At 49.4% G+C, this 24886-nt stretch overlaps 1 protein-coding gene across 5 annotated transcripts in view; it reads left to right on the top strand.

The window, feature by feature from the left end:
* PKNOX2 (PBX/knotted 1 homeobox 2) overlaps nt 1-24886 on the top strand; it is a 688475-nt gene that overhangs the window by 193509 nt on the left and 470080 nt on the right. For 4 of the 5 annotated variants that reach the window (XM_073320715.2, XM_073320717.2, XM_073320702.2 and 1 more), the window contains exon 3: nt 19689-19736. The exons of the other annotated variant lie outside the window; for it this stretch is intronic. The gene's annotated coding sequence lies outside the window, so the exon portion shown is untranslated. The remainder of the gene's footprint in view (nt 1-19688; nt 19737-24886) is intronic. 5 annotated transcript variants of the gene reach the window in all.

Here is a 24886-nt window from a genome sequence, read left to right as displayed (position 1 = left end):
CATCAGACCTCCCTTAAGCCTAATTGAAATGGCTTGTCTGTGGTGCATAGGCCATGACTGTGATTCACCCCCTGCATGGGGTGAATCACACCCCACTTGCAAGGGGATAGATCTAATATGCTGTGAGCCCCTTAATACTGACTCCACTGGAATGTGTGGGTTGAAATTTTAGTCTCCGCAGTACATAAAGTAGCTGTTTATTAAGTGGTCTCTGTCACGACCCGGGTTCACCATACTGCTGTGTTCCAAGGCTGACAGTTTTTCATTAATTTGCACTGTATGCTTCTGTTAATTGATTGATAGAGGAGGAAGTGATAGGACAGTTAATGCCCTGAAAGAATCTTTATTTTGCAGCTAGCAATTTTCTGCTTGTTTGTTTGCAATGAGGGGAAGAGTGAACCAGCCTGTAATTTGAATTGGATTTTTTTAACCAAATGAAAAGCAGCCCCCGCCCCTCAAAATTCAGGGGTGTTTGTGCTGCACCCTGGCACAATGCTTTCCTCCTTTCCAGAAGGGGGAAGACAAAGAAATGAGGAGTGTTTTCTGCTGAGTCCACCTGGACTTTGGCACATCCATGGAGTAGATCAATGTAACCATGCTAACAGGGAACACAAAGTTCATGGGCATGGGGAAATACAAGCGTGCAAAACATCAGACATGGGGCTGTGGGTTCAGTCCTGCAAACCCTTGTGTAGGTGAATATCTTGTATCAGGTGAGTAAAAGTTATTCACGTGAATAAGTATGCGCAGAACCAGGTCCTATGGGATTTCAATGGACTCAGCTCATCTTCTCTGCTTTCTGACTCTTTTTAAAACCTTTCGAATTCATATGTATTACAGGCATGTGTGTGCAGCCATTTGTGTGTGAACAGTCATGTGCGTGCTTCTGTGTGTATATTAATGAACATAAAGAATGCTTGTCCCTCTGAGAGAATGGCTTTACCCTATGGGAAGTCTGACTCTCCCTCACTGCAATATAGTTAATTGTAAAAACTCTGCTAATGCAGTGCTAAGTTGTGTGGTTAAGAACTCAGTGGTCAGGTGATAGGACGCCCTTGGCCCTGCCCTGTTGCGTGGATGCATTTCACTGCAGATTGGCATTACATGATCACATGGTAGTTGTTGAATAATTAGGCTAAGGCCCATATTTTGACAGCTTTATATACACAGGTGTGTAGCACAGCGCTGGGAGAGTGCAGGGAAGCCATGTGTTTGAAAAGTGCACAGGAAGATGTGCATAGTTAGCTTGCTCCCTGCAGGGAGGGCAGGGGGAGCCTGTTGGGGGCAGCTTGTTCCTTGCAGTGAGGGCAGGGAGTGTGTTGGGGTGAGGAGCTTGCTCCCTGCAGGGAGCAGGGAATATGGTGTGATGGGGCGCTTGCTCCCTGCAGAGAGGGCATGAGGTGTGGTCATGGGAGCAGCTGCTGCTGCTGCTGCTGTTCCAGTGATGGCCAGGCATGCTTTAGTCTTCTCTCTTCTCACTCAAAAATGGCTCAAGGGATTTTGCTCCAATTTTTAATAATAAAATGGAATTAAATAACGCCCCCTCCCCAGTGGACACTGAGTGCTGAGCATCAGGGAAATGTGTCCTTTCCCTTTACACTGTCCTGGCAGTGTAAATAGTCTGCAAAAGGGGATGAAACAACCCCTTTTCAACACCCCTGCCTTAAAGGGGTCCCCTGGCCACTATGTATCCATTACTCAGCTCCCAGCCTAGAGGGCATCATACGGGTGAAAGGGAGGGATGGGACGGGGCCTGGGCAGAGCACACTGCCCTGTTCTGTGGTGGCATAATTGTGACAGTCTGTACTCCTGCGTTCACCCCTTTTGTAGGATTATGATAAATCTTGTACAAAGTATAGCTTGTGAGGTATCATTTGAAAACTCATGATTTGCTGGTCATTATTGTCCTAGTAAAATATGTGCAGCAACTTTTTATGTAAAAAGTTATAAAATGCTACGATATGACATTACTGAGACATGTTCCAAAGTTAGAAAAGCAGTCACAAACAACGAAATCAAATGGACCATCACCTGGTTAAGTGGCCATTTTTTGGCAGGAAAAGGGGAATAAGCGAGAACTTTATATCTTGGCAAAGAAGCAGCTGGAGTTTCCCATCCCCACAGATTTTCTGTCTCTTGAACATCAGCTGGAGAAGTTTCTCAAAGAAGAGGAAAAGTATAAGAATGGGGAAGAGATGCCCCAAGTTATCTCTCCTGTCGTCTCTGCTCATGGCATCGACAACTCTTGAAGGACAAAGGAAGCATCATTAGACTGGGGCGGGATCCTGACTGAAAGGAATTCAGCCAGTAAAACTGCTGTAATATGTGGTGAGAGAGACCTTTTGCTTTGAAGTCACCCTAACTTGTTAAGTTAGGCATTAGTTGTGATTTACTTTATTTTCTTGTAACCAATTCTGACTTTTATGTCTCATTACTTGTAGTCAGTTAAAATCTCTCTTTTATAGTTAATAAACTTGTTTTATTGTTTTATCTAAATCAGTGTGCTTTGACTGAAGTGTTTGGGAAACTTCATTTGAGGGAGCAGGAATTGTGCATACCATTTTCTATTAATAAAATGATGGACTTTCTCTGAGCTTGTGCTGTCCAGGAGAGGGCTGGGCAATACACACACATTTCTGGGCGAAAGTCTGGGACTGGGAATTTGCTGGTGTTACTCTGCAGTGTAATTCAAGAGTGGTTGGCCATAGCACTCATATATAGCTGTGGGTGGTATACATGCTGGAGGCTGGGTACGAGCAGACCAGGAGTGGTTGCTCTCACAGCAAAGCAGGGTAAAAGACACCCTAGTTGGAGAACTGCGGGGACACAGCTTGTCCAGATTGGTCCAGATTACACCCTGGGTTGTGTCATAATAATGACCCATGGAAGAGGCTGCTCTAAACTTCCCTGGGGGCTGGCCAGGCCCCCAGCATGGCCAGAATTAGGGAGACCCAGAGGTCATTAGAGCTTCCTTTGCCTTCCTGCCCTCCCTGTGTCAATGTGGATTCAGGGGACAATCTGGCCTAGGGGTTAGTGCAGAACCAGCTTTGGCTCTCATGGTTGCAGACTCTGTCAGGCCTTCACCTGGACTCGCTGTCCTGCTGCAGGGTACCAAGGTACTGAGACAGGAAATGAGCTGTGCCCTGGTGTCTCTACCTGCAGGAGGGTGGGATTTCTAACCTGTTACAGGGAAGCTGCTTATAAATGACAGCCCATCTCCAGCCCAGGGAAAAGAAATAATTTACAGGAAATATACTGGCAAGGCCGCACTAAGATATGAAGGGTTTCCCATTTGGTTGCCAGGGCTTGGACAAAGCTGTCAAGGCAGGGATGCATGAAGCTTTTCTGCTTCCAGTTTAGATTAGTAAACCTACCATTTTAATTTCTAATGAGAAAAAGGCTACAAGTCAAACCTAGAAATATCCTACCATTCCCAACACAGACGGTAACAATTCCATAGCAGAGTACAAATACACTGAACTACTAGCTATGCCCTTTCGAAAGGACCCTATGTTTAGATGAGCAGCTGGCATACGATTGATCTGTAAGTAACTTTTGGGAGTAGAATGGAAGTTTCTGGCTTTTGGCTTTGGCTCTGAGCCCAGCAGTTTGTGATCAGAGTTTTGTAGCCAGTTCACTAGAAAAGCCCATTCCCTTTTTCCTAATATGTTCATGGTGTATGGTTATCCTAGAAATGTCAGTGATGCCCTTTCAGTGTGATGATCTGTCCCAAGTAACTGTGGTATGTAACCTATCACTTAAATCAGCCTCTGTACCAGATGATTGGAGGATAGCACAATACCAATTTTTAAAAAAGGGTCAAGGGGCTATCCTGGCAATTACAGGCTGGTAAGCCTCACTTCAGTACTGGGCAAATTGGTTGAAATTACAGAACAGAATTATCAGAGACAGATGAACACACATTTGTTGGGGGAAGAGGCAACAGGGCTTTTGTAAAGGGAAATCCTGCCTCACCCATCTGTTAGAATTCTGTGAGGGGGTCAAACAACATGTGGACGGGGTGATCCAGTGACCTTTCAGAAAGCCTTTGACAAGGTCCCTCACCAAAGGCTCTTAAGTAAAGTAAGCTGTCATGGGAATCAGAGGAAAGGTCCTCTCATGGATCAGCAACTGGTTAAAAGAGAGAAAACAAAGGGTAGGAATAAATAGTCAGTGTTCAGAATGGAGAGAGGTTAATAGCGGTGTTTCTCAGGGATCTGTACTGGGATGAGTGTTCAGTGTATTCATACATGATCTAGGGGGGAAAGGGTAAACAGGGAGGTGGCAAAATGTACAGACAACACAAAGTTACTCTGGATAGTAAAGTCCAAAGCAGATTGCTAGGAGTGACAAAGGGGATCTCACAAAACTGGATGACTGGGCAACAGAATGGGAGATGAAATTCAGTGTTGATAAATGCAAAGTAATGCACATTGGAAAACATAATCCTAACTATACATACAAGTGATGGGATATAAATTAGCTACCACCGCTCCAGAAAGAGATCTTGGAGTCTATCTTGTGGATAGGTCTCTGAAAACATCTGCTCAATGTGCAGTGGCAGTCAAAAAGGTTAATACAGGGGTCAGCAACCTAGGGCACGCGTGCCAAAGACGGTATGCGAGCCGATTTTTAATGGCACGCTGCTGCCTGCTGGGTTCCAGCTGCCGGCCCTGCTCAGCCCACTGCCGAACCCAGGCCAGCAGCAGGCTGAGCAGGGCTGGGACCCCGGAAGACAGCAGCGTGCCATTAAAAATCCTGCCCGCCCCCACCCGCTCTTCTCCGCCCCCCCCTGCAGGGGCAGGGTGAAGAAGCCTGCCCTGCAGCAGCAGCCGGCAGGACCAAGCAAGTTCCCCCTCCCTCGCCTCTTCCCCCCGCCGTGCTGGGTTGCTGCCCCTGCCCCTCTCCCCCTCCCTGCCGCCCATCAGCTGATGGCCCTTGCGTGGGAGGGGGAGCTCCGGGGAGGAGGCGGAGAAGAGGTGGGGACGGGGCCTTGGGGAAGGGAGTAGGAATCAGGGCATATCCCTTCCAGCCCCCTGCCGTGACCCGCTTTGGGCAGGGAGCACCCCCAGGACCCTAGCCCACACCCCCTGCACCCTCCTCTCACACACCCAGCCCTCTGCCCTGACCCCTGCACCCCCCGCCCTGACCTCTACACCCCAACACACACTCGCAGCCCTCTGTCCTGACCCCTGCACCCCCCCAGCCCTAACTCCAACACCCCAATACATGCCCCGAGCCCTCTGCCCTGACTCCCGCACCCTCCTCACACACCCCCCAGCCCCCCCACACCCCATGCCCTGACTCTTGCACCCCCCCAGCCCTAACTCCAACACCCCAATACATGCCCCGAGCCCTCTGCCCTGACTCCCGCACCCTCCTCACACACCCCCAGCCCCCCCACACCCCATGCCCTGACTCTTGCACCCCCCACATTCCCACCCCCACCCTAAGCACCAAACAGGAGCTCCTGCACCCCTCCCCCCACATTCCCACCTGCACCCCTCGCACCAAATGGGAGCTGCCCAGGTAAGCGCTCCACCCCCAAACCTCCTGCCCCAACCCTGAGCCCCCTCCCTCATTCTAGCTCCTGGCAACACCCTACATCTCAACCCCCAGCCTGCTCCTTCACTCCCACCCTCAGCTCAGTGCAGAGAGAGGAAGAGAATGGGCTAGAACCAGGGAGCAAGTAGGTACCTACTCTATGTGGGCAGGGCTGGGATCACAGACCGGCAGCGGGCTGAGTGGGGCCAGTAGCCAGGACCCTGGCTGGCAGGAGCTGGCGGATGGAACCCCAAACCGGCAGTGGGCTGAGTGGCAGCGGGCTGATCCGCTCAGTGCACTGCCAGTCTGGGGACCCGGCCACCAGCCCTGCTCAGCCCACTGCCGGTCTGGGGTTCTGGCTGCCCCTTGCCAGCCGGGGTCCCGGCCGCAGGCCCCGCTCAGCCTGCTGCCAGCCTAGGTGAATGGAACCCCAGGCTGGCAGCAGGCTGAGCAGGCCAGCGGCATAAGATCAGCATTTTAATTTAATTTTAAATGAAGCTTCTTAAATATTTTGAAAGCCTTGTTTACTTTACATAAACAATAGTTTAGTTATATAATATACAGACTTGTAGAGAGAGACCTTCTAAAAATGTTAACATGTATTACCGGCATGCGAAACCTTAAATTAAAGTGAATCAATGAAGACTCGGCCCACCCCTTCTGAAAAGGTTGCCCACCCCTGGGTTAATAGATAATAAACAGTAAATAACACAATGCCACTATATAAATCCATGGTCCGCCCACATGCTGAATACTGCATGCAGTTCTGGTTGTCCCATCTCAAAAAATATATTAGAATTGGAAAAGGTGCAGAGAAGGAGAGATTAATAAGATTGGAACCTTTCAGTTTGTAAAAGGGACGACTAAGGGGGGATATGATAGAGGACTATAAAAATCATGAACAGTGCGGAGACAGCGAATAAGGAAGTGTTATTTATGCCTTTGCATAACAGAAGATCCAGGTTATCCAATTAAATTAATAGGCAACAAATATAAAAACAAACAAAAGGAAGTACTTCTTCATACAACACACAGTCAACCTGTGGAACTCGTTGCCAGGGGATGTTGTGAAGGCCAAAACTATAATTGGGTTCTGTGACGGGCTATGCCCCCTAGGAAGCCACCTGATGTGCTGAGATACCACTGAGTCTACCTATTCTGACAGCATGGGCCCTCTTTAACCTGTCTTGCTGAGCCAGGCTATTAAAGCCTCCTCTAACACACACACACAGGCAGGGTCACACGCAGCTGCAGATAAACTCTGGGAAGACTCAGTTTAAGGACTTGCTCCAACATTCTGGTGCTCACTCCTTTTAAGGGGTATAAACCCAAAGGTTTTATGAAATTTGTTCCTCCCTCAATGTGGAAAGAGGTATGCACACTTCTTGCCCCCCCCCCCCCCGTAGAAGTTACAGAAACTGGGTTTAATAATAAACAGAACAAATTTTATTAACTATAAAAGGCAGATTTTAAGTGGTAAAAGGGCAGTACAGACAGAACAAAGCAGATTACTAAGCAAATGAAATCAAACACTCAAACTAAGCTAGTTTCAGTAAAGAAATTGGTTGGAAATAGTATTTTTCACCCTAGATATTGTTGCAGGCAGGTTGCAAAGTTTCTGTGGTTCAGAGTTCCAGTTATTGTACTGTCTCACATGATCTTCTAATAAACAAACTAGGGAAACACAGCCTAGATGGAGTTACTAAATGGTGGGTTCATAACTGGTTGGAGAACCGTTTCCAGAGAGTAGTTATCAGTGGTTCACAGTGAATCTGGAAGGGCATATCAAGTGGGGTACTGCAGGGATCGGTCCTGAGTCCAGTTCTGTTCAAGGTCTTCATCAGTGATTTAGATAATGGCATAGAGAGTACACTTATAAAGTTTGTGGATGATACCAAGCTGGGAGGGGTTGCAAGTGCTTTGGAGGATAAGATTAAAATTCAAAATGAGCTGGACAAACTGAAGAAATGGTCTGAAGTAAACTGGATGAAAATCAATAAGGACAAATGCAAAGAACTCCACTTAGGAAGGAACAATCAATTGTACACGTACAAAATGGGAAATGACGTCCTAGAAAGGATACTATGGAAAGGGATCTGGGGGTTATAATGCAGTACTTCTCAACCTTTCTAGACTACTGTACCCCTTTCAGAAGTCTGATTTGTCTTATTTCACCTCACTTGAAAACTACTTGCTTACAAAATCACAGATAAAAATACAAAAGTGTCACAGCACACTATTACTGAAAAATTGCTTAGTTTCTCATTTTTACCATATAATTATGAAATAAATTGATTGGAATATAAATTTTGTACTTACATGTCAGTGTATAGTATATAGAGCAGTATAAACAAATCATTGTCTGTATGAAATTTTAGTTTGTACTGACTTGGCCAGTGCTTTTTATGTAGCCTGTTGCAAAACAAGGCAAATATCTAGATGAGTTGATGTACCCCCTGGAAGACCTGTATGTACCCCCAGGGGTACACGTACCCCTGGCTGAGAACTACTTGTACAGTGGATCACAATCTAAATATGAGACAACCGTGTAACGCTGTTGCAAAAAAAAGTGAACATCATTCTGGGATGCATTAGCCGGGGTCTTGTAAGCAAGACACAAGAAGTAATTTTTCCACTTTACTCCGCACTGATTAGGTCTCAGCTGGAGTATTGTGTCCAGTTCTGGGTGCCACATTTCAGGAAAGATGTGGACAAACTGGAGAAAGTCCAGAGCAGAGCAACGAAAATGATTAAAGGTCAAGGAAACATGATGTATGAGGGAAGATTGAAAGGACTGAGTTTGTTTAGTCTGGAGAAGAGAAGATTGAGGAGGGACATAACAGATTTCAAGTACATAAAATATTTGTTACAAGGAGGAGGGCAAAAAGTTGTTCTCATTAACCTTTGAGGCTAGGACTAAAAGCAATGGCTTTAGATTCCAGCTAGGGTGGTTTAGGTTGGACATTGGGAAAAAATTCCTAACTGCCAGAATCGTTAAGCACTGGAATAAATTGCCTAGAGAGGTTGTGGAATCTCCATCATTGGAGATTTTTAAGAGCAAGTTAGACAAACACCTGTCAGGGATGGTCTAGATAATATGTAGTCCTGGCTTGAGTGCAGGGGACTGGACTGGACGACCTCTCAAGGTTCCTTCCAGTCCTACACTTTTATGATTCTATAATGACACTAATGAGCCCAGTAACTTGTAATTGAGCGAGAACAGATGGAGTCTTGATTTAAAAAGACTCCATGTGATAATGAATTTATCACATCCCTTGGTAAGCTGTTCCAATGGCTATTCACACCATTATTAAATGTATATGTTAAGCCACGTATACAAGTCTCGCACTCAATCGTAACACATTTCACCAGGAGAGAAGTGGCTGGGGACATCACTGTGTTCCACCTCCTGAAATGCGGAGATCAGTATAAGATCTTGCAGCCTCCAGCTGTGGATGCATTTGACTTTAACCTGGAATTTAGGCAGATATGAAGAGGGCAGTGAGTTTCAGGCTGAGGCATATTGCTTATCGATAAGGCTACGTTTATGTCATGGAGGTCATGGAAGTCACGGAATCCGTGACCTCTGGAGACCTCTGTGACATTCTCTGCTTCAGCCCCAGGGGCTGCAGGACTCTGGAGCTGGCAGCCAGCAGGGCCCTGGCAGGGTTTTGGTGACAGCAGCGACAGGCAACAGGGTTACAGCAAGAGTACAACAACAGATGACAGACTACTGAGGGGGCCCTCCTCAGGGTTCCAGCGATGGGTGACAGCCTTGCATGGGGCGGGGGTGAGAGGAGGACGCCTCAGGCGAGTGGCTGGGGGCATAGGCGCCAACTCTGTGGGTGCTGCAGGGCTGCAGCACCCACAGGGTAAAATTAGTGGGTGCTCTGCACCCATCGGCAGCCAAACTCCCGCCACCCCTACCCCCTCCTCGCCGTCTTCTCCCCTGAGCGTGCCGCATCCCTGCTCCTCCCCCTTCCAGCGCTTCCCACCTGTCGCCTAACCCGATGTTTGGCAGTGCTTAGGACTTTCCGGGAGGGAGTGGGAGGAGTGGGGATGTGGCGCGCTTGGGGGAGGAGGCGGTAAAGAGGCGGGGCAGGGACTTGAGGGAAGGGGGTAGGATTGGGGCGGGGCAAGGGTGGGTCAGGGGCAGGCACCCACGGGGTAGAGGGGAAGTCCACGCCTATGGCTGGGTGTGTCCCATTTTCTTATGGTCACCCTGCAGCTCCCAGCCACTGTGGGCAGAGGGCCACACTGCCATTTCCAGCTGCCGTGGGGCAGAGGGGGAACCCCACAGCTCCCAGCCACCGTGGTGGTGGGGGAAACCATGGAGCCGCAGCAGCAAAAGTCACAGACAGGTCATGGCTTCCGTGAATTTTTGTTTATTGCCTGTGACCTGTCTGTGACTTTTACTAAAAATATCCATGGCAAAATCTTAGCCTTACAGAAGGCTGGTGGGACAGAAAAGCCAGGGCTTCCCCACAGTCTCCCAGCTAACGTGATACTATCCCATGCTCAGATTCCTATCACCTGGTCTGGGGAAGAGAGAGTGGGATGCCTTCTGGCACCCCTTTTGTGGTGGGAATTTGTGGTGTGTGGGGAGGGGAGAAATTGGCCTCTGGCGAGTAGAGAAGCACGCGTCGTGTCAGAGGCCCTCTAGACCATGTTTACCGCACCAAATAGGTTGAAACTTTTCCAGTTTCGTTTCTGGAATGTTGGAGCTAGACAAGTTCGGACGGGAAATAAGGCAGAAATGTTTCACAAGGAGAGTAATTAACCATGGGAACATGTAGTGAGGCAGTGACTCACCGGTGCGGCACCGCCTGCTGGTCATCCTGGGAATTAGCTCTCCAGCCTAAGGAGCGCCCTCTGCAGGCCGGTCTCTCACCTGCCGCTGGCCCCCGTGACCCTCCCGGCCCCCAGTCCCCCTCTCCCTCAGGGTTCTGCCCCCAGCAGTAACCCACAATCTGGGTCTCCCCACCCAGGGGAACCCCCAACCCTCTATCCCTACCTTGCCTCAGTGGCTACTGCCAGTCACCATCTAGTCCCCGCTCACTGGGGCAGACTGCCATCTGTAATGGCCACTCATCATTGGCAAGGGGGGTAGGACCGGCTGCCTCTGCCTATTCTCTGGCTACCCCTCTGTAGCTCCAGTACCTTTCCTGGCCTTTAGCAAGGCCTGCAGCCTGGCAGTTTTCCAGACTGGAGCTCCCCAGCTCCTCTGGCCTTTCCCCAGCCCCGCCCCGCCCCGCCCCGCCCCACCCCACCCCACCCCACCCCACCCCACTCCACCCCACTCCACTCCACTCCACTCCACTCCACTCCACTCCACTCCACTCCACTCCACTCCACTCCACTCCACTCCACTCCACTCCACTCCACTCCACTCCACTCCACTCCACTCCACCTTTCCTCCCAGGCAGCCAGTCCTTCTCTCTCAAAAGCTAGAGAGAGTCTGCTAAGCTCCTGGCTCACAGCCCTTTTATAGGGCCTGCTGTGGCCTGATTGGGGCATGGCCCCAGCTGTGGCTGCTTCCCCCAATGAGCCTAGGCTTTTCTCTCAGCCCCGGGCCTCTCCAAGGGCTGGCTTTTAACCCCTTCTGAGCCGGAGCGGGGTGACTGTCCCACTACAGAACAACATAGCTAAGGATGCAGTGGTTCTCTGTTGCTTGGAGTCTTTAAATTGAGACTGGATGTCTTTGGAAGAGCAATTCTAACTCAAACACAAGTTTATTGGGTTTGATGCAGGAATCACTGGGCTGGCCTGTGGAGGTCAGACTAAAAGATTAGAATGGTCCCTTCTGGCCTCAAACTCTATGGTTCTTTGTTATGGTCGAGATTTTCTCGTGTGTTCCTTGCTTTCCCATTGGATATGGCTCTGACTGGTACTGGGGAGCTGGCCTAGCAGCTGAGCCCTGGTACACCATCAGCATGTATCAGTGGTAAATATGACATCAAATTAAGCAAAAATAAATACGTTTTCATGCAGTATTTTTCTCTTGACTGAATCAAACAATGCCGTTGCCATAGGAACAGCTTTTTGTGAAAAGGTCACATGCTAGAAACTGTGTTTTAAGTGCAACTCAAGGAGATTATGGAGGATTAGCTAATATATATATATATATATATTCTTTAAAGGAAATGTTATAAAGGAATAATATCCAGCTGAACTGGAAAGTTCTCTCAGTAAATTAAAAAGTTGAAAAGTCTGTGATGAAGGTTTTCCTTTTTAGCAGCATGCAGTGGGGTGATATCTGAAATAGTGATTCTCCTCTGTGTTTTTACTTGGCTTTAATTAAACCTCAGTCAGGGCTGAGAAATGTGGTGAGACGAGATAATTGCACTATTCCCAATACAGTTTTTCAACTCTGGCTTTGCTATGCACCTCCTGACAGAAGGAACCCGCACCCAGGTGCTTTGTATGGCTCAGGGCTGAGTTTGTACTATTGTCTCATAGCTTGCAGGTGCTCGAAGAGCAGAGCAAGAGAAGGGGATGTCAAGTGAGTGATTGCCAAGGAGAAATTTGGGGAGACGTAATCTAGGGAAGGGGTCAAGGTTAATGAGTGTGTCAGTGGCTCTCTGTACTGAGACTCTTATAACAGAAAATGGATTCACTACAATGACCAATCTCCTATTTAAAAAAAAATTACTTTGTAAAAACGGAAAGAGATAGAAATATTCTCTTGTCAGTTTGCAATAAGTGGCACAGCTTCCAAGATTGACAGCTTCATAGCAAAAGACTGTTTATATGGACACCCCCCACCGCTCCCAGTAACAGGGCACCGGGCACTGGTAGCACAGGGACACAGCTCCTCTCTGATCATCATAGTTTGTGCTGTACTCCTGGTGCCCCTGCTGCCATCTGCTAGCTCAGATAGGGGAGCAACACTGAGCTATGGGCCAGTCGGGCTCAACGGGTAGTGATCAACGGCTCCATGTCTAGTTGGCAGCTGGTATCAAGCGGAGTGCCCCTGGGGTCGGTCCTGGGGCCGATTTTGTTCAATATCTTCATTAATGATCTGGATGATGGGATGGATTGCATCCTCAGCAAGTTCACAGATGACACTAAACTGGGAGGAGAGGTAGATACGCTGGAGGGTAGGGATAGGATACAGAGGGACCTAGACAAATTGGAGGATTGGGCCAAAAGAAATCTGATGAGGTTCAACAAGGACAAATGCAGAGTCCTGCACTTGTGACGGAAGAATCCCATGCACTGCTACAGGCTGGGGACTGACTGGCTAAGCGGCAGTTCTACAGAAAAGGACAGGGGGATTAGAGTAGATGAGAAGCTGGATATGAGTCAAAAGTGGGGATTACAGTAGATGAGAAGCTGGATATGAGACAAAAGCTAATGGCATATTGGGCTGCATTAGTAGGAGCATTGCCAGCAGATTGAGGGAAGTGATCATTCCCCTCTATTTGGCACTAGAGGGCCACACCTGGAGTTATTGCATCCAGTCTTGAGTCCTCCACTATGGAAAGGATGTGGACAAATTGGAGAGAGTCAAGCGGAGGGCAACAAAAATGATTAGAGGACTGGGGCGCATGATTTACGAGGAGAGGCTGAGGGAACTGGGGTTATTTAGTCTGCAGAAGAGAAGAGTGAGGGGGGATTTGATAGCAGCCTTCAACTACCTGAAGGGGGTTCCAAAGAGGATGGAGCTTGGCTGTTCCCAGTGGTGGCAGATGACAGAACAAGGAGCAATGGTCTCAAGTTGCAGTGCGGGAGGTCTAGGTTGGATATTTGGAAACACTATTTCACTAGGAGGGTTGTGAAGCGCTGGAATGGGTTACCTAGGGAGGTGGTGGAATCTCCATCCTTAGAGGATTTTAAGGCCCGGCTTGACAAAGCCCTGGCTGGGATGATTTAGTTGGGGTTGGTCCTATTTGAGTAGGGGGTGGGACTAGATGACCTCCTGAGGTCTCTTCCAACCCTGATAGTCTGTGATTCTGTGGCCAAGTTTGGTGCCCACATACCTGAAGGGGCCCAGAGCTATTCCACTGCAGTCAGTGGATATGGTGCTGTTGAGTGCAGAGGGTGCTGGGGCAGTGGGTGTGGAGGGATCAATTTCCACTTTAGAGACTTTTAAAAAGAGCCATTTTTTCAGGGGGACTCTCCTGGCATTAATGGTTTGACCCCTGCTGGCTCCACCCGTGGAATTGCCCCGGGCCTGCTCCCTCCCTGGAGCTTCGGTCATGGGGGTAGCACAGCTGAGTGGGGAGATGGCCTTTGTATCTGAAGTGAACAGGGAGTATTCCTAGTGTAGGGCTCTGTGGAGAACCTGGAGAGATGTATTGTGGAGCTGCTTCATTCCAAGGTCAAGTGATATTGCAGCTTGTATATGATCTGTGGTATCCAAAGCTCCTGTTGTTCCTTTCATCCTGGTCAGAGGGTTTCAATCTGTGCAGACTGCTACCCTACCAAAATAGTGGGTAAGGAAATGGGGATGGGGTAAGTCAGCAGTCCTGGCTCCACACCCCCTGGGAATCCCATGCGGAGCTGTGTTCTGTGGGGCAGGAGCAGGGGTCAGAAATACACCCATCCTGTAGGTTGAAGATGGATACCATGTATAAGGTGCTGTACTGGGCCATATCGCTATATCTGGTCTCTGCCACCAGCTCCCTGTTTGCCCTGGGGCGTATCGCTGCATCTCTGTGTCCCAGATCACCCCTTCTGTGAGGGAAGAGCCCTGGAGGGGGATCCACAGGAGGAAAGCTCTGCTGATGCCTTCAGGGAGATCACCCATGTCATCCCACAGGGAGCGGGGCAGGGCTCGTCCTCTCACAGAAACGGCTGCAGGGCCTACCCCCAAGCCTGGCAGCACCAGGGGGATCACAGGAGGCCACAGCCGTTCGCCTGGAGGTCTCTCAGGATCTCACAGGGCCCCCAGGATCCCTGGGCAGTTACATGGGATGGACAGCACAGTCTGGGCTGGTGCAGGGATATGAACCATCGCACCAGCTCCACTCACTGCTATCCTTGCCTCCGCCCCATAGCTCTATGGGGAGCCAAGTCTGTGGGGAGATGCCTCTGCCCAGAAGAGCTATTGATATTGTGGAGGCATCGGAGCCCCCTTCCCTGAGGAAGGTGGGAGACACGCCTGTGAAGTTTCTGTTCCTTGCACCTGGGTAGGGCACAAGGTGTGCCCAGGCTGTGAGACCGTTGGGCTGTCGGAGCAAAGGGCAGTGCAGAATTCCAAAATCAAGGGCCCTTCATTGGTGATAATGACTTCTGACTAGGGCTGTGGGCCTAGTAATATGTTTGGTGGATTTCAGCTCTGGGATTGCCCAGAAACTCCATGTCCTTTTCTCACATGTATTAGTTATTTACAGTTATTCAACAAAACTTGGTATGAATTCCGTGTAATCGGAGCTTGGCCTAACTTCAGATGTGAGGCTTAGGTGGCAGTGCCCTCATGTGCCACGTTGTGTTGTTTCTGTTCCCTGTCTGGTTGAACAGAACTATCAGGCACTTAGTGTGAACACTTGCAGAAAGCATGGCCCAGGTACTCCCTCCCATCAATATATGAGCATGTGTCAGGGAGTGGGGCATGGGCAGTTGTGTCTAGTGGTTGGAGCCAGAGATAGTAGCTAGGAATCGGAGCCAAAGAGCAGAACAAGTCAGAGGCCAGGTGCCAGAGCCAAGGGTCAGAGCCAAAAGGTACATGTCAGGAATTGGAACCAAGGGTCAGACCCAGGTTACCTGGACTAAAGCAAGGCTGGGGCCAGGGCAGGAGTAGGGCTGGGTCTGAGATGTAGCAAATGCTTTGAACAGCTGCTGAACTGCTGCTGCTGGACATACGAGCAAGCTTGCTAGCTCCCCCAGCCAACCCGACAGAGCATTCCATGAGGTGGTCTAGCTGATGGAGCCCAGCTCTGTTCATTAGGCTGCCAGGAGACTGAGCTGGCACAGTGGCAGGACTTTATTCCTGACTGTACCCCCTTCAAGGATGCCCCCAGACCCAACATCTCAGGGTAGACGCTGTGAGAAGCGTGCAGCAGATCTGGGGCATGGATGTGCTCTGCCATTTCCCAGGACCATTCATCCTGGCCATAAGCCTCCCAGGCCACCAAGTATGGCAGTTGTCCCCAACACATCGGGAGTTGAGGATTTGTTGCACAATGTACTCATCTTGTCCATGGACCACTGCAGGCAGAGGGCTGGAATGGTATGGGAAGGGGCTTCAGGAGAGAGACATGAAACATGGAGTTAATCTTCAGAGACCTGGGTAAATTGCAGTTTGGATGTGCCAAAGGGCCCTGATATTGGTGGTCCTGCTGGCTTTGCTGGGTTGAGGCATGGGTGGCATTATTATAAGCAAATTGGCATATGGAAGCATAGACAACCAGTTGTCCTGATGATAATTCAGAAGGCAGCCAAGGTATTGCCCAGGAATCTGGTTAACCCGCTCAATCTGCCCATGGTGTATGGATGATAGGTAGATGAGAAGAGTGGCTCCATCCTCAGAAGCCTTAGAAATGCCCACTAGAACTGGGAAGCAAAACGAGGACCGTGGTTTGACATGGTGCATGTTGGCAATCCGGGGAGATGAAAAATGTTCCCCAGGAAAAGGCAAGCCATTTCCTGGGCAGTAGAGTTGGCATGGCAGGGGATCTTGGTTAGGAGATGGGCCATGACTAGTATAGCTATATGCTACTAGGAACATGGCAGCTCCACAATAAAGTCAATGGAGATAAGAGTCCATGGCTGAGATGGAATGGGCAAGGGCTGGAGAAGTTTGAGCATGGGCGTTTAGTCCGGGTGCAAAGGCTGCAGGATCTTATGTAGTTCTTGACTGAACCCAGCCCAGCCACCAGGCTTGCAAGCCCAGTCACCAGAAACTCCTCAAGATTAGGCTCCAGGATTTGAGGTAGCCGAAGTGCCCAGCAAGTAGCATTCTATTACATAACCATGGATGTTCCTCCGGGACATAGATACCGCCGTTGTGGTTGTGACATCTTGCTTGGGTCACTCAGGACTGTGAGCCACAGTTACTACTCGGCTTCAGTAACAGTGAGCTTATTAGGTTCCAGGTCTTCACCATTCTTGTCCTTGTTGAACAGGGTATCAATATTCCCATTTCTTGCTCCCAGGTGATAGGTAACTACAAAGTCAAAGCGGGCAAAGAAGAGGGAACAGCGGGTCTGGTGTTGGTTAAGGGTCATGGCTGTTTGGAGATACTCCAGGTTTTTATTATCTTTGAAAACCTGGATGGGGAACCTGGCTTCCTCCAGTAGATGATGCCATTCTGCAAATGCAGCCTTGATAGCAAAGAGTTCCTTGTCCCATATATCATAATTCTTTTCTGCTGGGGCCAGTTTATGAGAGTGAAAGGCGCAGGGGTGAAGTTGACCATGAGGATCTGCCAGCTGGGACATTGTTGCCCCTATGGCAAATTGGACATGTCAGCTTCCATTGTAAACAGTTTTGTGGGGTCTGGGTGGATAAGGATGGGTGCAGTGGTGAATTTCTCTTTTAGTTGATCAAACACAGCTTGCTCTTCTGAGGAGCAGGTGAACCAGATTCCCTTTCATAGCAGTGCAGTCAGAGGAACAAGTAGATTGAAAAACCCCTTGATGTACAGCCTGTAGCAACGCCTAGGATGAACCGGTTTTGTTCAATATCTTCATAAATGATCTGGAGGATGGTGTGGATTGCACTCTCAGCAAATTTGCGGTTGATACTAAACTGGGAGGAGTGGTAGATACGCTGGAGGGCAGGGATAGGATACAGAGGGACCTAGACAAATTGGAGGATTGGGCCAAAAGAAATCTGATGAGGTTCAACAAGGATAAGTGCAGGGTCCTGCACTTAGTACGGAAGAACCCAATGCACAGCTACAGACTAGGGACCGAATGGCTAGGCAGCAGTTCTGCGGAAAAGGACCTAGGGGTGACAGTGGATGAGAAGCTGGATATGAGCCAGCTACAGGCTGGGGACTGACTGGCTAAGCAGCCGTTCTGCAGAAAGGAACCTGGGTATTACAGTGGATGAGAAGCTGGATGAGAGTCAGCAGTGTGCCCTTGTTGCCAAGAAGGCCAATGGCATTTTGGGATGTATAAGTAGGGGCATAGCGAGCAGATCGAGGGACGTGATCGTCCCCCTCTATTCAACATTGGTGAGGCCTCATCTGGAGTACTGTGTCCAGTTTTGGGCTCCACACTACAAGAAGGATGTGGATAAATTGGAAAGAGTCCAGCGAAGGGCAACAAAAATTATTCGGGGTCTGGAACACATGACTTATGAGGAGAGGCTGAGGGAACTGGGATTGTTTAGTCTGCAGAAGAGAAGAATGAGGGGGGATTTGATAGCTGCTTTCAACTACGTGAGAGGTGGTTCCAGAGAGGATGGTTCTAGACTATTCTCAGTGGTGGAAGAGGACAGGACAAGGAGTAATGGTCTCAAGTTGCGGTGGGGGAGGTTTAGGTTGGATATTAGGAAAAACTTTTTCACTAGGAGGGTGGTGAAACACTGGAATGTGTTGCCTAGGGAGGTGGTGGAATCTCCTTCCTTAGAAGTTTTTAAGGTCAGGCTTGACAAAGCCCTGGCTGGGATAATTTAATTGGGGATTGGTCCTGCTTTTGAGCAGGGGGTTGGACTAGATGACCTTCTGAGGTCCCTTCCAACCCTGATACTCTATGATTCTATGAACCCCTTGATGAACAGCTAGCAAAGCCTAAGAATTGTTGTACCCCATGGATGCCCCTTTTGTATGGCCCAGTTGCATATGGCCACTGCCTTGCCTGGATCCATGGTTAGCGCCTTGAGAGAGATAATGTAGCCAAGGAATTCTATCGTATCCTGGTCAAACGTTCATTTTTTGGGTTTCGCATGTCAATAGTGTTGGTGCAGTATTTCTGCATACATAATGATTGTGGAGAGTGTGAATGTCAGAAAAGATTAGGATGTCATGAAGATAAATGACTAAACAGCAATCTAGCATATCCCTGAAGATTTTTTTAGGAAGTACTGAAAAGTCTCTGAGAGATTGCACAGGCTGAATGGCATGGACAAATATTCAAAGTGTCCCTACCATTCATCTTACTTTTTAATCTGGACAAAATTATACGCTCTGCAAAGGTCCAGTTTAGTAAAAACCTTGGTGGAGTGGGGTCTTTTGAAAAGCTTGTTAAAGAGGGGGAGGAAGTATCGATTTTAACAGTAGCCCTGATTAATGCCCTGCAGTCAATACAAAGCCTTAGAGAGCCATCCTTTTTCTTAACAAAGAAAATTGGAGCCCCGTCCGGAGAAGTGGAAGGATGGATAAACCCCTTTTGTAGCTTTTCCTGGCGGTAGTCATGGAGAGCCTGCAGTTCAGACTCCAAATGGGAATAGATGTGGTCAAAAGGAATTTCAGCTTCAGGCTAGAGGTCAATGGGACAGTCATAGCTGTGATGGGGCAGCAAGGTGTCCAAGTTCTTTCTGTTGAACACCTTGGCAAAGGGCTTTTATTTAAGAGGTATCACAAAGGCAATGGAAGTAGCCACAGGGGGTGCTGAGACTCCTCATGGATTAACCTGCTTAGACTCAGAATCTCAGGGAAGACAAATGAAGCAGTAGAGGGCTTCCATAGTCGGAGACAAAAGTGTTGGCAATGCAGGGAGCAGAACTGTACCGTGCCCACACGCCAACAAATGCATGGGTCATGGGTGGCAAGCCAGGCCATGCTAAGGACAACTGGAGAGTCTGGTACTTGAATAAAGCCAAACTGGAGGGTCTTTCAGTGACCCTGAAGGGTAACAGTTTCCAAGGGGGCAGTGTGATGGGTAATGGGGCCTGACAAAAAGAGCAAGCCATCGATAGACTTCCCCAAGTCTGGAGAGTTCTTGCATTGGATCTTATGTACTGTGACAGGGCAAGGCCAGATGGCTATAGAAAAGTAGTGGGAGAGAGATATATTAGCTCCAGGCTAAACAAATCCCTGGTACCAGGATAAGTTAAATGGCAGCTGCTCCTGGTCAATTAAGATACCTGGGGCCAATTAAGAGCTTTCCAGAAGGCAGGGAGAAGGCTAGGTTGATTGGGACACCTGAAGCCAATCAGGGGCTGGCTGAAACTAGTTAAAAGCCTCCCAGCCAGTCAGGTGGGTGGACATGTCAGGAGCTTTGGGAGGAAGTTATGTTTGTTTTTTTTTGCAGAGGCTGAGCAGTACACACCATATCAGGCACAAGGAAGGAGGCCCTGAGGTAAGGGTGAAGTGGAGCTTGAGGAAGTGGGGGCTGCTGTGGGGAAGTAGCCCAGGGAATTGTATGTGTCATGTTTCTAAAAGGTCAGCTACCATAGCTGATACTATTAGGGTCCCTGGGCTGGAGCCTGGAGTAGAGGGTGGGCCTGGGCTCCCCCCTTTGCCCTCCCCCCTGTTTAATCACTGAGACTGGGTGACAACAGATGACTGTGCAAGGGAGGATAGCTTCTCCTCACCCCCCTCACTAGCTTATGATTAAAATGGCTCAGTAGACTGTGACCCTTGTCTCTAGAGAGAGAAGGGTTATGTGGAGGGTTGCAGTGAGCCTCTGAGGCTAGTGAAATCTGCCAGGAAATGTGGGACCCATGGAGACAAGGAAAGAGCTCTGTCACAGTACCCACACAAAATCCAAGTCCATGAAGTTGCTGGAGGCACTCCAGCTGAGTCCACCAGTGCCTGCAGGTTGACCTTGGACATGGTAGAGCGTTGGATCTCAAGGGGAGTTGAAGGTGTGTTGTATCCCACTTAGTTGTTGCCAAGGTACCACCAGAGAGATACTGGTGCTGCGTGCCAAAGAGAGGGGGAGAGCACCACTCCCACCCAGGCACTTCTATTGGGGCTGGGACCTGGCGTTCCCTGATTGGAACGCAGATTGTGTCTTGCAGGACAGCTTGACAGACAGTGTCCTGGTTCCCTGCAATATAGGCATAGACCTCATCTCTGGCATCAAGATTTCCCCACATTGGAGACACGGGGATGAGCCTGATCGATTTGTGTGGGCGGCAGAGAAAGCGCTGGTGATTGCAGGGCTGGAGCCACCTGGGCTGAAGGGGGCTGGGAGACAGGTCCTTTTGCTTCTGTCAAGCAGTCATCATACCTTTTGCTAAGGTCAATCAAGGCATGCAGGCCAGATGGGGACTCCACCTGCACCAGCTCAGCTTTGATATCCTCATTTAGGCTGAGGCAAAAAAGAATAGCACTCTATGGCCTCGTTCCACTGGATGTCCGCTACCAAGAGGCTGAACTGTGTCTTATACTTAGCAAGTGGCTGGTGCCCCTGCTGCAACACCTGCAGGGTGGCCTGGGCAGCATCCTTGCATGTTGGGTCACCAAAGGTTGGATGAAGTTCTCAAGCTGGCACAGGAGTGTGGACAGAGCTTCCCTAGTCAGCAGGCTGATAATCAGCCCCCTCCCCTCCCCCTCGATCTGGTCAGTGGGGAATGACTATGGGCATGGCAGAAATAGAAGCTGGCACTGATTGAGAAACTGTCAAAATTTGTGACAATCATTGTTAAACTTGTCAGGCAGGGGAATCCCTGGCTCATAGAGAGTAGAGGTTGGTGTCAGATATGGTGGCTGGAACCTGCAGGGTGTGTAAGACACCCACTATCTCCAGCGGGAAGCTGTTAGCCTCAGAGGGAGCCATTCCAGCCACCAGGCTGGACCCCTTCTCCGTTATTTTGGTTTTTGGCCGCTCAAACCGTGCAATGTTGTGCCTACTTACAGCTGGATCAGGGCTAGTGGTTAGAGATGGAGGCGGTAGCCACGAATCGGAGCCAAGGGTCAGAGCTGGAGTTAGAGGCCAGGAGCCTGAGCCAAGGGTCAGAGCCAAAGTCATAAGTCAGAACTGGAGCCAAAGGTCAGAGCTGGGTTACCTGGGGTGAGGCAAGGCAGGAGCAGGGCGGGAGCAAGGCTGGGAACAAGACGGCGTGTGGGTAAATGCTTTGAGCAGCTGCTGAACTGCAGCTGCCGTTGGGCTTAAGAGCCAGTCCGTTAGCTCCAGCAGCTAATCAGACAGGGCGTCCTGTCAGGTGGTCTAGCTGAGGCTGCCCAGCTCTGTTCCTGAGACTGAGCAAGCACAGCCGCAGGGATCACTTACGTTAACAACGCGTGCTCAGGGTTACATTTGTAGGAAGCCAATGCAAGGGACCCTACTCACCCCTTCAGATTTGTTTTTACAGTCAAGTTTCACTGTCTGGATCATGCAGAATCTGTGGGGCACACCCCAGAGGTGCCCCTGAGCAATGGCTGAAGTCGGGAGGAGAGCTTAGCAAGCAGAAGGCGTGCTGGGTACGGGGACAAGCAGAGGCCAGGTGGAGCCTGCTCATTGTCCCTAGGTGAGTGAGTCCATGGAACATGTGCGAAGAGTTTGAGTGCAGTGCTTCCCCAGCACAGAGACAGTAAAATATTCCTCCTTGGCGCAGACTGACTGGAAGCTCACTAACAGCTGGTGTCGGTCTGAAATATCACCAGGCAGCGTGTCCCGGCTCAGAGTATGCACGGAGAGCGCAATCCTGCTCATTTACAAGTGGCTGCTGTTCCTTTCTGTAGCAAAGATAGCAGTGAGTAACTTCAACATGAAGCTTTTGTCATGATGTGTTTGAGGTTGGGGGGTGGGGGAGGAATTACTGTGGAAGAGTCATGTGAATAAAAAAGCAAATATGCAGATCAACTAAGTGGCATCCTCTCTGGGGTGGCGTTAAAAGACTTTTACCACATAATGCCCCATCTAGAGAAGGAAATCACTCAAAAATGGGATGTGAGCATGGAGGGGTGCATCTGGAAAGCAGGAAACAGTGAAAGAAGGGTTCTTTGGACAGAGATTAATCAAGCAACATTCAGTGTCTCATTTTTGGTCTGTAGTCATGATTTTTGCTGGCTTACAGTGACAGCCTCTGGCAAAGCCGCCTGCTTTGCAGTTAAATGCCTGAAGTCTTGTCTTTGAAGGCTCCAATTCTTCTGTGTAAAATCAATCTCAATGTTATAAAAATATTGAAAGAGCTCTTGCTGGTCAGTTTTGGGACATGTTCTACCTCCTTTTTCTCCCTGCCCCTCATGAAGGGATATTGTCATTTGTCTTCATTTCTGGAGAAGATAAGAGTAAAGTACAAGTGACACCCTGCTTCAGATCTTAGATAAGTACCTGGCCTGTTGGCGCCAACTTCAAGGTGTCCAAGCAGAAGTCTGCAGAGACATTCTGTGCAAAGCAAAAAATAACTAAATATTCAGTGGGCCAGAGAGAAAGATGCTAGAGCCCAGTGGCTAAGGCACACAGCTGGATGGGGGCACTTAAATTCCAGTCCCAGCTCTGCTGAATATTTAATTATTTATGCAGAGTGGGATAGCTTCAGCAGGAGAGAGACCCACTCTATTTTCTAATCTAGACCGGCAATTAATATATTTTCCGGGGAGGGGGGGAGGCCTGAATCCAAGCCCCTGCTCTAGAATGGGGATTCAAACCTGGATCTCCTATATGCCAGGTGATGCCCCTAAGTGCTGGACTATTGGGTATAACAGGCCACTCCTGTGTCCTTGGTTTTGTAAAGGGTGCATAAGGTTATGGCTACACATCAGTTAAATGTCCGCCAACTCCGACTCCTGGGGCTCAGGATGTAAAACCGCAGTGTAGACATGCAGGCTCAGGCTGGAGCCCAAGCTTTGGGACCCTGTGTGGGGGGAGTCTGCAATGGGCCAGCTCTGGGTGTTTAATTGATGTGTAGACGTACCCTATGTCCCCTTGTGAATTTAACCCAGAAGATCCAAACATTTTAGTTTGGAAACTTGCCGTTTCCAAAATTTCTTTTTTTCTGATTGAAACAGTTCTCTGAAATCTACTGGAATTCACGAAATGTTTCCATTGACCCAAATCTGTAAATCTGTCAAACAGTATCAGCGGAAAAAAGTCTGCCCTGGTCGAGTTCTTTCGTCTCGGCCGTGGTGGGAGCAAGAGCAGGACTGATGGTCTGAGCAGTGGCTGAAGTGGAAGCAGCCCGGAGTGGAGGGCACAAAGAACAACTTATGTGTGTGACTGTGCGTGTTTTGGAGCCGCCACTTGTCTCCCAGTCCCTTGCCTCGCTACTCAAGCTGAGTGCTGGGCACACAGGCTGTCTCTAGGAGCACTGCGATATCACTAAAATTCAGCAACTGGACATGAAACTGCCGCAGGAGAAGGTCAATGGAAGGAGATTTTAAGAAAAATGCTTGTGTAAACAGAGCCTATTTGGTGGAGGAGAAACAAAGCCTTCCTGCTGGAAGGAGCAACTACAATACATTGTGCGTCCTTCTCCTCTGCCATGGGTACTGTGGGAGAGCAGTGTGGGTTAGGAGAGAGGACATCCTGGTAGTGCTTAGGAGGCGCCAGCTCTGAGCAGGGAGCTACCTAGACATGCCCACCAACCTCTTTGTGTTATCCTGATCGTGCAGAGTGGGAACATGTGTTCTCCACTGGTTATTCTGCAGTGTAAGCTCTAATGTAGACAGGGACCAGGCTTCTGTGTTGAAAACCAGTGTACACCAATAATCAGAAAGCAGCGTTCACTCATTCACTTACTAACAGGAAAGGTGGTCTGTGGAGCAGCCCCAGAGCTGTGCCCAGAAGAGCCCTGGAGCTCTCAGGCATAGAGGTGAGAGAGCATTTCTCCCAGCATGCTTTGGTGGTTTCAAAGTAATTCAGCACACTGAACTTTTATACAGCTTTAAATATCTGCTGTGAGACTCTTGACTGGTGTGCTAAGGATGAAGAGTAATTGTCTCATCCCCCACTTTATGGACTGAATCACGCTGGCCGTAGGAGCCAGGCTAATAACTTACTGTTTTATCACCTCACTTATGCATATTCTGTTTTGTCCTCCTTTGGAGGGACTTTAAGGCCTCATGTTCCGCTGGATAGAGGTCCTAGGTTCATAGGAATTTTAGGCACAACTCAGCCCAGCCTTGGTTTAATTATGGCTTGTGAGAACATGAGCGCACCCGGGGGTGGTGGGAGCGGCTCAGGCTGCAATGGAGGCAGAGGCTGAGGCATGGGGCCTTTGAACAGCTCAAGGCCCTAAGGTCTCCAGGGCCTAGAGGGAACTGCTGGAGCAGCTGCATCTCGGTAAAGATGTAGCCAGTGCTTCTGCCAGCACAGTGCCACCAGTGAGCAGGGTGGTGGGGTCATGACACCACTTCCCGGACCGGGAAATCCTTCTCTGGGGCCAGCAGCAATGACCAATGCCCCCGCTTTCTGCGGGCAGCCAGCTGAATAACAGTGCTAAGGGGGAAAATGCTTCACAGGCCATCTACACTCTAGCAACCCCGCACAGGGCAAGCTGACGCTTCCCTACTGTTTCTGTGACCCTTCCTCTGGCAATGCACTGCATAGGGAGGTCAGAC

This window comes from Lepidochelys kempii, chromosome 22 (genome assembly GCF_965140285.1).
Source record: "Lepidochelys kempii isolate rLepKem1 chromosome 22, rLepKem1.hap1, whole genome shotgun sequence".
In the NCBI taxonomy this organism is placed as follows: domain Eukaryota; kingdom Metazoa; phylum Chordata; order Testudines; family Cheloniidae; genus Lepidochelys; species Lepidochelys kempii.
This window is presented reverse-complemented; position numbering and strand designations above follow the sequence as displayed.